The 18165-nt window shown below is 39.5% G+C and overlaps 2 long non-coding RNA genes across 2 annotated transcripts; one reads left to right on the top strand and one right to left on the bottom strand.

Annotated features, from left to right (window-relative positions):
• Window positions 1–2011: 2011 nt before the first annotated feature.
• LOC111937491 (uncharacterized) lies at window positions 2012–6096 on the bottom strand. Its single transcript, XR_002868651.2, has 3 exons — window positions 5523–6096; window positions 4572–4662; window positions 2012–4386 (listed from the first exon to the last, which is right to left on the bottom strand). It is a non-coding gene; the product is annotated as an uncharacterized LOC111937491 (long non-coding RNA).
• A 1201-nt stretch (window positions 6097–7297) lies between these two features.
• Window positions 7298–10909, top strand: LOC147653663 (uncharacterized). Its single transcript, XR_015285659.1, has 4 exons — window positions 7298–7362; window positions 8081–8245; window positions 8403–8472; window positions 9845–10909. It is a non-coding gene; the product is annotated as an uncharacterized LOC147653663 (long non-coding RNA).
• Window positions 10910–18165: the final 7256 nt, after the last annotated feature.

The raw sequence follows: 18165 nt of genomic DNA, 5'->3' as shown, positions 1-18165 counted from the left end.
CCGCCCAACTACCTTTGCTGCTGCTTTGTCATTATCCAGTTGGGTTGTTCAGTTGACCAAAATAACAAGATTCATTCCCAAGTTTCACTCCCACTTGGCACCTCCTTCCTTTCTGTAAAACCCTTTGCTGACATACTAAAGGCCTGACACTGCTGCTGCCAATAATGTGATTCCACAGTTTTTAATTAATACTCTGGACATAAAGTCTGCCAAGTGGCTTTTGTACTCTGGAGACATTGGCACCTCCACCATGCTCCTCAAAAATGGCCTTAGGAAGAAGGAAGAGATTTGCAGTCTTCATATTTCCTCAGTGCCCTATTAGGTATGTGATGCTGGTGTATCTGGAGTTATCAGATCTCACTGCAGAGCCTCCTGCTGCTTCCTTCTTTCTCTGTCCCCAGGAGTGTGACTGTGCACTTTGATCATCCAAGGCCATAAGCCCCTGAGAATTACATTAAATAATTGTTTCCATTTTCTTTTGGTGAGATCTGTTTTAAAGTTTCATTTTTCCCTTTGAGGTGCTTTGTTTTCAGACCCTACCAATCACCCACATTTAACTCTGTGAAGTTATCACTGTTCAGTTAGCAGGAGGTGCATGTTTCAGACTTAGATAAAATTTCTGGGGCATTTTGGGAAGGGAAGTGTAAAGATAGAAAAGTAAGAAAAGAGATGACAATAGTACAAGCTCATTTTTATAGATTATCAATAATTCAATGCAAGATTATTTTTCATCACTTCTTTCATGTGAATTCTTCTCCTAAAATGCTTTACAAAATAAATAATACAAGACCATAGCTATTATAATGTATAAGTTAAAGACCAACAGAAGCAGAAAAATACTGCCTGCAGAACATATCAAAGAGAGACAAAGGCAAATAACATAGAGAAGAGAGTGGAAGAAATTAAGAGGTGCAGGCAGGGGAATGAGGAGAGGTTTGCTGATGAGATCTGATAAGGGTTGGAGAGTTGATGAGGCAGAGAGATACTGGGAGGCTGTTGCAGATGCCAAGAGACTGTGCAGAGGGTCAGAGGGAGCTGGAGTTAAACCAGGGGAGGAAGAAGGAGGGTTGACAAATGGAAGACCTGGAAGTGCACTAATAGGGAAGGCATTTTGCAGCCAGTGCCTGAGGTGATTGGGCTGCTCAGGGATTTCCCTGGAAACAGAAGGGCTATGAGCTGGTGGGTTTGATATGAAAACTACAAGATAGTATTTTGTTTGCTGCCAAGATGCAGAAAAGCCTTGGACAGGCGGTGCAGGTTGTGTCACCAAGGCAAAGGAACTTGGAATTTTATGGGGTGGGGGGAGAATAATAAAATAAAATTATCTATCTTCAGATATAAGTTATTTATTAAGTCCAGGTGCAGTTTACATAGGGATAAGTTCAAATGATAGTAAATTCCCCTCAGATCTTGAAGCCCAGCCATCTGAGATGGCTTTCCAAATTCCCTTGCTACACTGGCTCTGCCTTTGACCAACGCTGCCATTGGTTCCTCTATGAGAATATCTTCTCTAGCCAAAAGTAGATTGATATGCTGGAAATGTTTGAGAAATGGCTCCATTTTAGAATCTGTACTTTTAAGTGCAAACACGTTGAACATACAAATTTAGCTGTGCACTTAAGACTTGGGCTCCCAAATATGATTTGGATCCTTAAACTGATTTGTTCAATGCTAGGTTCTGCCTGGGTAAAATCAGGGAATATTAGAAGTTTTGCAGTTTCATTTTCCACCCCTGACTACTCATAATCCCTTAAACTACTTTTTGTCTTCTAATACTGACTGTTGAACATTTGATTTCACCTTGGTTCTAAAGGTCATGATAGAGTTATATATGAAACCAGAAGGATATTCAGTCCTGTGATCAAAGGGTATAGGTTTGAGCCTGAGGCCTAATGAGATTAATTTTTTTCCAGAAGTAGTGATGGGCAAATATCCCTATGTCACTTCCTTCATTCCAGACTTACTCCCAAATTCCACATGAAGTCATTTCTGTGCAAAAGAACAGCTTGAGAAGAGTTTAAAAGTGAATTTATTTATCCAACCAAATACTTTCAGAAATAGAATGACTTCTCCAAAAGCTGATTTGTGGGCCAGTTTGGTGCTCTATAAAAGTCATTATTATTAAACCAACTGGCTTTAAATTAAGTCTCAAATTTTGATCAAAAGAGAAAAAATCTATTACAGACTTAGGAAATTGTTAACAACTCCCTTGATCTTCCCAAAACATCAGACAGCAAAACAAAACAAGACTAACTCATCAACATATTTGTTTTTCTTCAGAGGTTTCAGAGATCACTCATGTGTCCTGGTCAGACCAATGTCAATTCAAAATAAGGAATTGTGCCAAATTGTGCTGAAAGCAGATGCAAGTAAGCAAAAGGAGCTGAATTCCTATTTATCTGCAGAAACCCCCATGATATTAGGCAGATATAATCTGCAGAAAAAATACTTTGTTTTGTAAGAGAAGTTAATTTTAATGAGATATTAACTAAATCATAAAGCAGTAATTGCTGGGCCATCTCTTTGTCAAGTAATTTTGCAAACAATTGTAGTCATACTTAAGTAAAATTAATTTTTGAAATGATGGCCAAAGTGTGGTATTTTCTTCAAAACTGTAACCCTATTTTCTGCCTTCCTCTGCAATTGTCTATATTTTGGGCAATTAATTTTGTTTCTCAACAGTATCTAAAAGTTACATGTCAGTCATGTCATTGACTGACCTGCAATTTAATGAAGACAGTAGTGATATCAATTGATTTTATCTAAGAAAGAAAATAAAAAGTATCAGAAAAAATATATAATAGTTTAGGTGATTTTTTAATTTTTTTTTTTTTTTTTAAGCCCACTTGATAAGTGTCCATCTGATACAGAATTCCTACATGTACAGGGAAATATTTTAATTACTATAAAGGTGCAGATGTATCCACCAGGCAGATGTCAGGGAATGTCTGCATTGCAAAACTTCAGCAGCATTTCAATTGCTGTTGTGTTGGGTTTTTTTAAATGACCTAAATGTGCATCCCCGGATATGCATATTTTTTTAACTACACTGCTAATATGAAATAATTAGACACATAAATCACCGAATTAACTATGTTGGAAAATACCTCTGAGGTCACTGAGCCCAACCTGTGACCTAACACCACCTTGGTCAGCCAGAGCTGAGACACTGAGTGCTACATCCAGCCTTTACTTAAGCACCTCCAGGGACAGTGACTGCAAAAATTACAATAAACTCAAATTTTCATACCCACAGACAGTAACCTGGCAAGAGCTATGAGGTTTGCAGGGTTCCTTAAATACCTTTTGGCTTGGTTTGTCACAGCCAATGGGAAATAAAGAAAAGGAAGAAAGTAAAGTGATCTCCAGAAGATGTTTGACTACCAGCCCTCAAGTCTTAGACCAACAAGATTTCTGATCAAGATGCTGTCAGTTTTCTGATAACTATTTGCAACATAAATATACATTAATTAAAATACATTCGTGAGTGAAGTAAATTGCCTTTTTCAGAAAAGAAAGCAATTATGGTTCTGAGAGGTAACTTGATTTGACACACTAGCTAGCTAATCTGTGTGCCTGGTATAGCACTAGAAGGTTTTCAAGTATTGTCAGGTGTAGAGAACAGAGTACTCAGCCTTTGAACAGCTGTTTTCCACTAATTGGTGGAATTAGAGCTAATAATGTGCCAACCAAGACCATACAAAATTGTTTTGTTCATATTTTTCTAACCTGAGCACATTAAGTTTAAGAATACAATCCTACCTTCCTTCCTTGTGAATGCCGGTCTAGCAAAAGTCAGTGAATGGCTCTTAAAGTAGGGTACAAACAAAACAGGTGGTATATATGCTATTTCACAGGGATTACTCCAGTCCCTGGATTGTTCTGCCTCTCTCCCCCATTTCTCACCTTAAGGAAGCTTGGAACTTATTGGACCACTGTGTGAGTGGTCAGCTCATTAGCTGAAGAAAAAGAAAAACCCTTGCAAACTAACAAGAGTTTTCTGCAGGATTAGTTGATTGAATTAGATGAGAAATAATCTACCAAAGAAGCAAAAGCAGAACTACAGCCATCTATTCAAGAATATGTGAGGGAGGAAGATATAATTGTTTTCCATTTATATGGAGGTTGAATTTTAGTTTAGATCTTTATCATGTAATTTCTCTTATTCACAAAACACACTGAAAAAAACACTGACCATGGTAATCATGTAGCTGCAGTTTTGAAAATCCTTCAAGGACAGAAGCAGAAGAATTGTTGCTAGAAGACCCAAAGATCTTCTTGGATCCAGTCTGCAACAAAGTTCTTGTGGCCATACACCAGCTCTGTGATTTATTTTTTAGTGAAAAGTCAATTCTGTTTGGGTCATTCAGAGCAGACCATATCGACCTGAAAATAAAGAGCAGGAAGATGAAAGAAGTTAATCTTTGTCATCTGTAGTCTCCACATGACTGGGCTGGCTCAGAAGTGACACATTTTTGACTCAAGAATGGAATAGTTACATTATTTATGGCGGGGATATTACAAACATCAAAATACAATTAAACCAAGCTAGTCTGTGTAACCACCCCTACCTGAACAGGATCCAGCTGTGAGGAACCTGTCTGACTGTATCATCTTCAGCAGCAGAAGCTCTCGGGATGCCTCAGTGCAGTGAAGAAGTGCCTGTGAGAAGAACAGAAGGGGGCAGAATGAATTCCAGCGCCAGTCCCACATTCCTGTCCATTAAAAACAAGTGTTTAACTTTAAAAATGCAAATAAAGATATGAAAGGAGACCAAATAAAAGCACTAGCATTAACAGCTTCTCATAGCCCTTTATAGCTCTCTGCAGTGATTACATCTTATTTACTTCCACTTCTTGGAGTTCTGTTATTGTATTCTAGCCACAGGGAAAAAAAAACCCAAAAAAAATCCCCTTTAATTATTCTTCAATGTTTTTTTACCAGCCAGGCCCTGTGTTCTGGATTGAAATCAATGTTAATGGCTTTTGAGACTCCAGTATAGATATATTTTTTAATTGATGTCTCCTCTTCCTCCTGCTGACCCAATTCCCATTTTCATTAAATTCAAAAACACATTGATGATCCACTCAGATCTGATAAATTATTTTAGCTCCTTTCTGCAATAACTAAATTTAATAGTGCTTTGCTGGCACAATTTAATTACTGGCACAAATATTTGAAATTTGTGAACAACAGCTGAGCTGCAGTGGCAGAAAACAGGTGGTTTGGTGGCTGTTAGGATCCAAGTAGCAAGCAAACTAAGAAAATGTGGGCTGCTGGGTGGACTTATTACTACAATTTTTGTTTGAACCTCCTCCTCATCCATTAGTTTAAATCTTTATTCCATCTGACAGGGCAGTTGCCATTATAGACTTCCTCTGTGGGACTGTTTATAGTTATAGAAAAGACACATAAGAATTTGCTAGGCTAGGAAAGAAGGAATGGAACAAAAGCAGAAGAGGTGTTTAGAATGACAGTTAAATTATTTGGGATGCTGGTGATAAAGTGTGGAATGTTTTTACCTGTAGGCCTCACCGATGCAGCAGAGAGGCAGGGAATTCTACAGCTCAAAGAGAGGAGTAGGCAGCTAAAGTTGGCAGAAGGAAGGAAGTAAAGTTCAGTAGATGCCACACTGTGATATTTCTTACAGCTTTTCTTCCTGCCAGAGGTGAATTTGCTGGGCTGGTACCCACTGTGTAAGCACTGCATCCCGTGGTGGGAAATGTGATGTCTGCAGAGCATCACTGCTGTGAGCACTGTCTGCACGTAGCTGTGCTCACAGCTAGGTCAGCAGGCACAGGTCTGGGGATTTTTGCTGTGCCAGGCAGGAGGATCAGCTGTTGGAGGAAATGTGTTGCCCCTGTGCTCTGGGCCCAAGAAGCAAGAACACTCATTAATTGTCCACCTGGGCACCTGCTTTTTCCTGGACAATATTGCTATGAATCACATCTCTCGAGCTGAGAAATATGCAAACACAAGTCCTGCAGGAATTTTATGTAACACCTTACTTGTCATCAATGCCAGATGGAAGCAGGAGCACTCCACCCCTCAGTCTTTCCCATGAAGTTTTCTACCTCCTACAACAATATACTTGACCTGGGGGAGAAAACAAGCTCAGTAAAAGAATTCCTTTTATCCTGAAGTACACTTTAGGGAAATCTTCATTGTACTACTATCATTAAATTCATAAGTGTGGCCTAGCATGAATTTTAAGAGAAGTTTTATTAATACATGACAAATCCACCCAATCTCTGCTCCAAGCAGTTTTGTAGCCTGCAGCAAGAGATGAAAGGTGAATTTAGGAAGACACAGAAGAACAAGGGAAAGCTGCAACAGCCTTGTGTCAGTGGGAAAAACTGACCAATATGCCAGAGTCGGTCTGTTTTTTCCTGTTGGTCACTTGAAAGGCAATAGACAATTGTAGGGAAGTTTGCAGATATTTCCAGGTGGGTCTGATGAAGACAGGTGATCATAAGGAAGGAGATTTTTGCCTGAGGAATCAATTAGGAGGTCCTGTGGTTTCTAGATAAGGTCCTGCTCCCATTAGTGTTTATTACTTTAGATGGCTGTCCTGGATCTGGATTACACAGGCATATTGTGATGGCTACGAGTTGGAATGGAAGAATCATCAGAAAAAACGGTCCTTGATATTCTTAAAAAGAAAGGCCTTGTCACACACTCTGTGCCTGAAAAAGCTGCTGGGGTATTTTCACCTGTTTGTGTACCATTCAGAATTGCTGTTGAAGGGGAAATGTCCTTGCTTGAGGAGATATTATACATCAAAGTGGTGATTCAAAAGACTGAAGATGAAGAGGTAATCAAGGGTGCTAATGGTCACAGTAAGGCATGATAAATCTGGACAAAAGTGGTGATTGTGGGCGATAAATCCAACAACCTGCTGGGCCTGGCACAGAGCCACCTGAGACAGGCTGATTGCCAGTAGTTTTGAAGGTGAGCATAAAATGATGCATCCTCCAAGTTAATAACACTCACATAATGAATTTTATCTTTTATTAAAGCACTAGGTCTATGACCAATGAAAAATTAGTCTGAGTGCATGAGCACATGTGCTCAGAAGGGGATCCTGAGAGAGGCAAGCAGGATGATGAACACACCTGCAGGCTGTTATTTTGCCTTCCCTTTGGCCTCTCCAGACCTTGTGTAGCAGCTGTGTTCTCAGAAGGCTGGTTAGTCCTGAAACTGTGGTGTCTCATCATAAGATTGTGCAGTTCTGCTGTGTTGGAAGTGGGTGGGATCTGCCCCTATTAGGATCAAATCCCAGGAGAGATGAGGTTCTGGGTCCTGCACTGTGACCACAACAACCCCTGCAGCCCACTGCAGGTGGACTTCAGCATCCTAAAGGTTTTTTTCAACCTAAATGATTTTGTGATTCTCCAAGTGGTAGCAAAAGACCTTTCTATGCTTTTTTTTCTTAGGGAAGCACGCTGGCAGGAAGGGAAACCCCAGAAATTCCGACAGGGGAGCTGGTTGTCCTTTGTCAGTCCTTCCCCACATTGAGCTCTCTGCTGGTGAGGGCTCAGCCTCAGGGCTGAACAGCTTTTGAGGTGACAGGATCAAGCAAACCCCTTTGAAACTATGTTTTAGGATCTCTGCAGGAAGACAGATATTGCTGTAATGTATATGGAGGTGGGGGAAGCTTTTTCAAAGAGGAGTCAGAAAATTATACCTGTGTCTGTGGAATAATAACACAATACCGGTACATGGTGCTCTTAATTGATGCTCTGTAGCATCTAAATCTTAGCTTCTTTTTGAATAAGACTAAATACAGCTTACTGCAAGCAGGAAATTTCTAGCAATTGGTTATCAAGAATTGGTAATAACAGTGTTGTTTTTCACTTCCACCAACAGCATAGATTTATTTTTACAATAGAACCAGTACTTAGAAAGCTGAACTAGATAGCAGATGAAGTAGACCCCTTGAGAAACTGTATTTTGACAATTCATTGTTGGAGGGTGTTAAATTAGTCCTGTGTTCGACTTTTCTGTGGTTTTGGGGGTTTTTGTTAGTTTTTTTCTTATTTACAGAATAGGTTTCCTTTCTGTTTTTTAACATCCCCAGGTGGAACTAGGAAGGCTGCTTCAGGAGCCTCATTAGTCATTCCCTTCAGCAGCATACAACAGGATCTTGCAGCTGCCCTGTCTCTGCAGTATTGCCCAAGGTAGATGGAGCAGTTGTTACCAGAAGGCTATCAAAGCAGAGTTTCCACATCCAGAAGACTGAGAGGTAACTTTTAAGACTATGATGTCTCTTTCAAGTCTCAGTGTTTCCAAATTAACATCACTGTGCCCTACTGAACCTGTGCATTTTGTGCTTTTTTTGATAAGGCATTTATGTGCTTGCATTCATCTCAACCAGTCACTCTCTGTCTAACACTAGTTAGGCTTCTATTTTTTCAGCTCAGTTGAACAGATTACCCCTTGGTCAGAAGATGAAGAGGTCTGGCTCCATAGGTAAGGTACTTTGTTATGCAGAAAACACAAGACACGCATTAGCTAGTGCTAGTTCTGCAACAGAAATAACAGGTAAAACTTATTCCATATTTTTAATGAATCTCTCTTTTTCTTACTGGAAAAAAGCCATATGTATTGAAACAGAACTTTTTTTTGTGGGGAGGAACTACTTGTTCTTGTAGAACTTAGAACTTTTCTCATAAAGTTTTGCAGATCTAGGGCATATTGTAGATCAGTCCAAGCTCAGGTCCAAGTGCTGGTTCAACAAGCTGTGGAACACAACATTTCCCAGTCCCTTATCTCAGGGGGATGCTTTGGCTGCGTCTTGCACGTCAGGGAGAGACCCTGAGAGCAATGATCCCAGAGGGATGGATGTTCAGTGTGCTCACCAAAAGGTTGTAGAGATGTGAGCTCCAGCCTTCTCTCTGTTGCACAGTAGGGCTCTTTCAGGGTGTCTTTCTCTCAGTCTGCTTAGTTGTTTTCTTTCTCTTTCAAGAGAAAAAAAAATGACCAAACTAGCCTTCATATTCCTAGTTTTTCCTAGGAAAGATGAGTTTTAAAATATACATTGGTGAAAATTCATTTCCTGTTTAGTTTTGGATGGTATCAGTGGTCACTTAGATGAACTCAGATTGATTTTTCTGCAGTTTATCAGCTGTGCTTATAAGCCAGAAGCTGTCTCAAGGGCTGCAAACATATAAATTTTAAATATGTGGTGGTAGGATTCCCTTATATTTATGTATACAGAGTAGAGCAGAACTGAAGCCTATGGGCACAGCAGACAAAAAATATTTAAATGAGGGAAAGGAGATGTTTCAGCCAAAAAGAAATTATCCTATTTATATCCTAATATAAATGCAAGTACAAAGATATGGATCATGGCTTTCCTTACAAGATTTATCAACTAAAACCCTACCTCTAAAATTTCACAAAATAAAGCTGCAGAAAACATTCATGGGAGTGAAAAGGAATAGACAGAGTTCATCCTTCTGGGAAGAGAACAAGGATTCCCCTTCCTCTCTTCTCCCCTGCCCTGTGCTGAAGTCTGAGTTTTTTCCTAGTTGGCAGCTTGAACTCCAGCCATTGCTTCATGTGTGGAGCCTACAGGGATTCTCAGAAACTGTCAGAGTGCATTTCTTAGAGCTCATTATAATTGGTATTAACCTTAAAGAATTAATTGTGCAGCAACATTGCTAGCATTTAGTTCCAGAGCAATTTTTTTATTTGGCTTTTTCTTATTTCCAAGGGATTATTTCTTATATTGTCCATGTGCCCTCTCAAATCAGTTGTCTAGAACAAATATTTCAGAGATAGAGTTTTCAAAAACTATGAAAACGTTGAGGATGGGCAATAAGAGATGCTCTCTTTGCAGGTACTACTGTCCAAGAGCTTGACCATGTTGGAAAAAGTTTTACTGAAGGCATTGGAATCACAGAAAAGGTGGAAAAAGATAAAAGAATTAGTTGCCTAGGGAAACTATTCTGTGCATCTAGATGTAAATGCTCTTTCCTGGTACATTCATTTTTTATTTACTGGACAGTCTTCCAACATTATTGTTGGTACCAAGAGAAAAATGAACTGACATTTCAAATGCATTAAGTCATATGTGAACTGCTAATTTCAAAAGGTGCTTCAACATTTTTATCTTCTCAAAAAAGATTCTAGTCTGCCATCACAATTGATGTTTACTTCAGAAAAAAATACTTGTTTTAAAAAATTGTAAATTTTTAGTTTTATATTTCAGAGCTGAATCTCCTTTGGTAAGAATTTTTTTAAAATGTAGATATTAATATATTTTTGGAAATATGTCTTCCTCAGTTGGTGAAACGCACAGGATGAACCCATCCATTACTGCCCTTGCAAACAAAGTGACAGTGGCAAGACAAAGATGTGGCTTCCATTGTAAGGTCCAAAACACAATGACCTGCAAGAAAATTTTCTTCTGTCAGTAGTTAGGAACAAGCATCACACTCACGAAAACACAATTATTCATATGTATATACACAGACCAAGAAAAAATCTTCATAGACTACAGAAAAAACACATTAACTTCATATCAGATGAGGGGTGGACTAACTTAATAGTAGCTAAATATGTATTGGAGATCAAACTCTTCTAAACACAGATGAGTAGATTAGACTCATCCTCTAAAGCATATCTGAAAGATCTTCCTCTTTGATCCTTTGGATCCAATTCCATAGCTTATCTTGCCAATTAAATCATTTTCTATTGAACTGAATTGAGGAATGAATCATTGGTTGCAAGCCAGCTCCCAGCATGCAGGTGTCCACTACAAATAAAACCTCAATGTTTTTGGCATCATTTCATGTTTGCTTGTGTGACTATAACCTGCCAACAGAAACCAGCTTATTTCCTCAAGGATTTTTTTTTTTTCCAGTGGAGGGAGATTAAAGCAAATATAAATACAAAAAAAAAATGATCTGCCTGAAGCCACAAAGGTATTGAGGTATTGTTGGTTTCAATCTGATCTGATCTAACACACATTCCACTGAAATCAGTTGGACCTTTCTATTGTCTTCAGTGTGGTTTGCAGTGTCCATCCTTAGACAGAGCCTCTGACAGTCTAACAATGCTGGCTTTTCAGAGAGCTACTCACTTGAACATCCAGACAGGCAGAGTTAAAAGAACATCTGAAATAGCTACCAAAGGTGAGTTCTGATAAAATAATTAATGGAAACAACATCTTTAGAGAAGCAGAATTTCCAAAGCACTCCCAGATGTGGTCAGACCTTCCCACATGTATGACTGTAACATTAGGCATAGATGAAAAGCTTATGGAGTAATTGATGACAATATTCCATGGGACTTTAGAGATAATCAGCGCATTTACTATTCAGAGCTATCAGCCACCATTTCCACTAATGAAAATATCAGTTTGCAGAGCGAAAAAAAGGGTTTTTGTAACAAAAAAGATTATAAAACTGTCTTTAGATGCTGCTCCAGAAGGAAAGTCAGCTACTCTAGAAAGGGAATTCAGCTAATAATCTTTGATCTTCCTTTGCAATAAAATAATTTAAAAATTAACACTAAATTAAAGTAACATGAAAGAACAGATTAAAGTTCTAATCCACATTTCAACTGTAAACAGAAACAAAATTAAAAGCTCAAAATGGTTAAAACATGCTTTAAAGACTCTAATAAGATGCAACAATGCTCTGTATGAATTTACAAAAATCAAATTAAAAACCAAAAGAATATCAAGAGTTTTCAGTTGATCGTTGTCATAGGTTCTGAAGCAGGAATGGGAAGTTTCCTTACATTAACATAATTTGGAAAATTCTGTGTGGAGACTTCTGAGAACCTCTGGTACCAACAGCAAACTTATTTGGGAGTAAAGAACCAGCCATCTATAGGAGTCACATGGGTTAGCACCAAAGTCACCAAATACCACTTAGTTACAAATAGCTCTGCTTGAACCAAATCCTCTTCTGCTTCCCCTTTATTCACCATGGAACATTTCTATTGCCTTCAGACATTCTTTAGTAGTTATTCTGGTGTGAGCACAGAGTTTGAACTGGACTGTTTCTGAAGGAAAACCCCAGTTCCACCATCCCTAGGCACAATACAGCTGTAGTGATCCCATGAGAAGACCTTTTTGTTCTATGGAAAGAGCAAGGAGCAGCCTCACTGTGAATGTGCTGACAACCACATATATTCTGCAATCAGTCTTTCAGTTCTGACACACCCAGGCATTTTCTCTTTAAGATAATATCATAGACTTTGGCTCTCTACACTCAAAATAAAATAAATATCAAGTAGCAACCCCGCTGTCTTTGCTAAGTCATTTTTAAGCATCTGATAAATATTGGTTATTTGTACTTGCCACAGCCAGTGTTTTGGGTATCTGAATTGATTTCAAGTAGTCAGTGAGAGGAAGCCAACCACTGGAGCAGAGCCAAAGAACAAAGTTTACTGAAAGTATCCAGGGAGAGACATTGAAGGGAAGCAGGACTGGAGGCCAATGGTGCTGTACAGCACCTCTCCTTTCATCATTACTGATGAGTCTCTGCTTATTGATGATAAGGCACTTTTAAATCAAAACTTTTGCCTTTAAAAGTGTTAACTCTTCTCAAATTTTGCACAGCTGCAAGTAGACTTCTTTTCACCTACCTGCTACCAATGCATTACTCAAATCTGTGGTTTCTTTACTGCTCAAGCAGTTACCTGACAGCCAATAAACCAAAACTCAAGGCTTGGATGAAGGCTAAAAGATATGGTGGCAGTCTTGGGGTACATGAAAAACAACTGTCTTGGTTTGAGCCTAACTTGAAATTAAGCACCATGCACTGCTCATTGAACCCCCTCACAGTGAAGAAACCTATAATGATCAAGAGATGAGATTTCTTGAGTTAGACTTGAGGCAAATAGGTAAAGGACAGCCCATCTAAAGACATTACCTTGCATGTAGTAAGAAGCAGCACTTGCCTGGAGGGACTGGCAGGAATCATGACACAGTTTGCACAAGTTTGAGATTAGAGTTTTCATCAGTAGAAGCAAGAAGCAGCTTAACTGAAGGTTCAGAAGCATTGGAATTATGATTCATCAATGCTGTTTTGGGCACAACTACACAATACAGACGTTTATTTTTATAAGCAGAATGGAAAAAAAGATCCAGGAAAACATCAAAGTATCCAAGACCATGTAAAGAGGGAATTGTTTGTTTCAGACAAAGAAAGCAAGCACCTCTCATTTTATAGAAGGAATAAAGGAGACAAAGAGAAGCCATGTACCTTACTTAATTTAGCAAGTGAATAGAAGTCATTTCCCCTTGAGTCCTGCTGTATTAACAAGCCAACAAATAGATATTCATTCCTATTCAGGCACCTTTTCCTATCCAGGATAAGAACTGCAAAAGATGTTTGCACGAGGCAAGCTGTAGGCAAAGCCTGAACAGGCGAAGTCTCTACTCATCATTCCAGAGGCAAAGCAATGTAAAGCAGGAAGTGTGCAACACAGGACAGAAGAGGGTAAGGACAAAACTTGCATTCTTCACTAAGGCAAGTTGGTAACAGTTTACTTAGATTTTCCTCACATATTTGGTTTTTTCATCCCAATAGAAAAAAAAAAAATGCAGTAGATAAATAATAACCAGTTTTGGAGTCCCCTTCTGGTGCACTGTGAGGCATTGTTTGAAGATAGGTGAATGAAGGCCTGTAGGTTGGGGACATAGTCACACAGGACACCTAAGTACCTACCATAGAAACTGTTCTACTAATTGGTGTCTTAATTGCCAAGCATAATTTTCTGTCCTTTCGACAAGCAAAATGCTTGCACTGACTAGATGCTACATTAGGTGACCAGAAAGCTTCAAATGTGTTGGTGACATAGGGAGCTGATGAGAAAGGGTTTGTTGTTCCTGTTCACTCCCAGCCCAGGCAAGGGAATGGCTCATGTTGTCTTCTTGCAATAAATCTGGTTGCCTCAGCTCCCCTGGGAAGGCAGCTGGCAGCAAGGTGCTTCCCAGAGAAAGGCAGGTAAGGAAAGGGGAAGCTGCTCTGGGAAGGTTTCCAGAACGAAGGATGGGAGAATATAAATAGGAGGGAAAGTACAAAAAGAATTTCAAATAAAAGAAGCAAATATGATTTGTGTTCTATATAGTGAGAGGAGCAAGGCATGAGGCCGAATTCCCTGAAAACTATGAGGGTGTGGGTACTCCTAACTCTGTGATTCTAATAGCTTGGATCCTAAGCAGACTGCACTAATGCATTGATACTTCAGAGAAACAGGGAAAGTGCTATTTACCTAATGGCTTATGGATTAATTGTGTTCCAGACAGGTCTGGACAGTGGTCAGCAAACTTCCAGTACATCACCTACCAGCAGTATCTTTTCCTCAAGAGCTTTGGAAATGGCAGTGTGCAGCAGGCTTTTCCTTCTCTGGGAACTGCAGGGATGCATGGGAATTCATACCATGGGGGGAATGGCAAACAGAGAGCAATGAGCAAGAGAGAAAAGATGGAAATTTATATAACAATAGTGTGTCATCCTGACTCACAGATGATTTAAAATACTTGGATTCTGTTTAAAGGCCACTTTTCTCTAAATCACTTCCTTTATCACAATTCTTTGTGGGTTTTTTTCTTCTTTATTTTTTTTTTTTTACCTCCTCAGAGAAACAAGTCACTTCATCTCTAAGCTAAGGCATAATGAACTCAGTAGCAGCCAAATAATCAGGAAACTACCTCTGACACCTAACTTTTCTGGTGTGTCAGAAAAATTACAAGATTTTTAGGCTTAGCTGGAAATTACTTTCTATTTTTTCTCATTTTACCAGATATATTCAGTCAGCTACAGTCATATTCTTTTCTAGTCTATGAACTTGGAGAAACATAATGAGACAATTATTTAGGACATGCCTTTGCTTTAGTTACTAATGCCATCTGTACCAATTTCAGATTTCTCTCCCTTACCTACCAATCCTCAAGGAAATTGCAGGCACAAAGTTATAAATTGACATGCATTAATTTCCATCTTTACTGTACTGTGTATTGTGACCCTGAAACAGAAGATGATATTAAAATTCCCATGTTGTATGGGAGTATAAAAGCATAAGTAACGTGTTTATCATGTAAATGTATTTACTGTGATCTATAAGGTCCACCTGCACAGTTAACACACCTGTGTTAATTACCTCTCTCAACAGCAGAAACTGAGGAGTTTGTCAGTGTGCTGAAATGCAGGCAGACAAATAGCTGTGGAAGAAGAAAAAAAAATTAAAGTGGAGAGGGGAACTAGCCAGAGATTGTTCCCTCTTTGTCACTTTTTAAAGGTGACAGAAACTAAGGTCATAAACCCATACCCCAGACACACAAGAAGGTATCCCAGCACTGGGCATTCCCAGCTGTCCCTGCCTCCACCTCACAGTTGTACCAACACAATTGTGTGTGTTTATAGGAAAACCAGATCATGGAATGGATTTATATTTAAAATAGCACCCAAAAAAAACCCCAAACAAAACAAGGCCAAACATATATACATATATCTATATCTCCCATAAAGACTCCTGTTTGTTAAGATCAGTTCTACCCTATATGAGCAGATTTTATACCCAGTTAATCCTGCTGACATAGGAGCAGAAAGTGAGGTTCTGCTTTTGTCAGTGTTTGGGTTCTAAGGCACAAACCTGACTGTGTGCTCTGACCTGGACCAAATCTGTGCCACAGCCTGATCTGATGCTGTGACTGGAAACATCAGTTTAAGGAAACACAGACAGGAAACATGGCTTGATCTTAGAATGGAGGAAAAATTGAGAGGGGAAGATAGATAGAAGAGGAAGAGAGGTTTCACTTCTAAATACCCCAGAGATAGTCAGTGATGAACAATGTGTGCTTGGGGGGAATAATTTAGATTTTTTAAGCCTTCATTATCTTTCCCAGGAGAGCTGGTTTCACTGGGGCACTTTGGACTGTGTGGAGTATAAGTCATCATATAGGAAAGTTAACTGCTGATGGGATAGAGACTTTTCATGTTGACAGCTTTTTCTTTAACAAGGTGTTTCCCAATAATGAATCCTAAACTGAGAAAAACATTTTCAATTCAGCCCAGAGACCTGAGTTTCTGAGTGTATTCACCAGGGTCATCATGACTTTTAACACATAAGCAATGGCAACCTCTACACTCAGAAACTACAGAGGAGATTTTTATTTTTGTATTAGAGACAGATGGAAAGAGATGAGCCAGTTCCAAAGCACAAACACACTCTCTGCTTACGTGTAATAATTCTCCTTAACAAGGCAAAGATACCTGTGCCAGAGGCAGGTGCTGTGCTAAAATGCACAACTGTTCTTTTTATTTACATGTGCAGCTGCTAGTGCTTTTGGTGCCAGGTTTGAATGTACTAATGCAAAATTCAGAGGTTTTCATTATGTTCCCACGTTTGAAAAGCAGGCTTTTCATATGGTCACATATTCTTGAAATGAACCATGAAGAGGTAGCTGAGGCAGGGACTGGGAAGAGGCTCAAAAGCCATATTGCTCTGGGAAGATTTGCTGGAGATATGGAAAAGCATCTATATCCAGTGGAGATGTGCACTGGAGAGCTGCTGTTTTTCTGTTCTCCTCAGGACTGGAATGGACCAGCTCAAAACACCCACTCCTAACTCTATTCTAAATGCACTCATTTAGTAAGTAGCAAACAGAAATAATGGAATTCACATGTTCTCTGCCTGCATCTCAGGAATTGTGCAGGAATTGTCCACATCTGTAGGGAATCAAGATGTTTTAGCAATGTTTTTGTCCCACTCATTTTAATGGCCTCAAGTCTGCCACTGGAGTCAGAGATGTCTCAGGCTTGGCAGAAACTCAGGTTCATCATCTTCATGTCTCACTCAAACTTTCTTTGCTCTTACCCTCTCATGTTTTCCTGGTACAATAGAGCTTCAGTGATCCTGTATGTCTCACATTTGGAGGGATGAGATGGCAGATGGTGGTGGGACAAAAAAAAAAAAAAGAAGAAGAAATATTTGAAATCCTTTTTATTCCTCTCTGAAGGAAGCTCAGGACTGTCCTAATTGAAGAATAAGAACAGAAGTTTTCTGAAACACATGAAGAAACAGCATGATATAGAACTTCTAAGCTCGGAAGGATTGTTTTCCTTGTAGGGCTTCTTTGCAAAGGAACTGTCCTGGGGTGACTTTATGATACTGGTATCCCCAATCGTCTGGTTTATGTTATATATTAAGTCCTGCACCTTTAAGACTGTCTTTGAAAGCAAGAGTGAGAAGAAGAAGAAGCGCGCAGTGTGTTAAGGAAAACATCACTCCCACGCACCCCGCTCCTGGACTGTGGTGTCTGCAGCACGGACAGACAGCGGGACAGAGCTTCTCTCTGACTTTTAGTTAGTTTTAGCTAGCTGAGGCAGAGGAGTTCCCTGGACCCTTGTTTTTTTTTCAATTTTCTTGGATCTGTGCAAGCCTGCTCTGGACTGAACACCCAGCCAAACCCCGGGAGCTCACGCCTGTGGCCCACCGGGGCCTGGGCCTCGGCACTTTTCCAGCGCCAGAGGGACTGATAAGAACCTGAGCGAGCCGAGCTGCACCACATAAAAAAAGACCTTTCTTCCTAGACTTACCATCCCATCGAACAGCAAGAAGTTTTATTATTTAATAATTTTATTATTTAATATTACTCAATTTTCTGTTAAATAAACAGCTTTTTCCACTTCTCTCCACGGAATTTTTTTTTTTTTTTTTTTTTTTTTCCCTTTTCCCGAACCCGTTGGTGGGGAAAGACATTTCCCTGTGGAGATCCCCATTTAGAGTTTTCCTTCCTGATTTGCCCTAAACTAGGACAAATACAGTTTTTGGCGCCCAACGTGGGGCAAGAGAAAGTGGAAAAACCTGTACTGATTGTTGGTTGTATTTATTCTGTATTAGGATAAAGCAGTCTGTAGTCATGTTGTTTGGATACATAATGTCTCTTGGGGTGGAGGCCTTCATGTAGACCTGGTCCCTAAAAGTTTTTGAGGTTTTAATACCTGTCTTTGCCCTCTTTCACAGTAGAGGGGAACGAATTAGAATGGTTATTGTGCTGGGCTCGGTGATACTGATTTATAGTAAGTTTATAGAACTACTGAAGTTTCTGTCAGGTATGTTTGGCTCATGGTTTCTTCGCCCGACCCTGCCTCCCAGTCCTAGTGGCACATTTTAGGAGTTTATTAGTAATTGCACCCAGTT

Source organism: Cyanistes caeruleus, chromosome 4 (assembly GCF_971803275.1).
Source record: "Cyanistes caeruleus chromosome 4, bCyaCae1.hap1.1, whole genome shotgun sequence".
NCBI lineage: Eukaryota > Metazoa > Chordata > Aves > Passeriformes > Paridae > Cyanistes > Cyanistes caeruleus.
The sequence above is the reverse complement of the archived record's forward strand: the minus strand, read 5'-3'. Positions and strand labels throughout refer to the sequence as shown.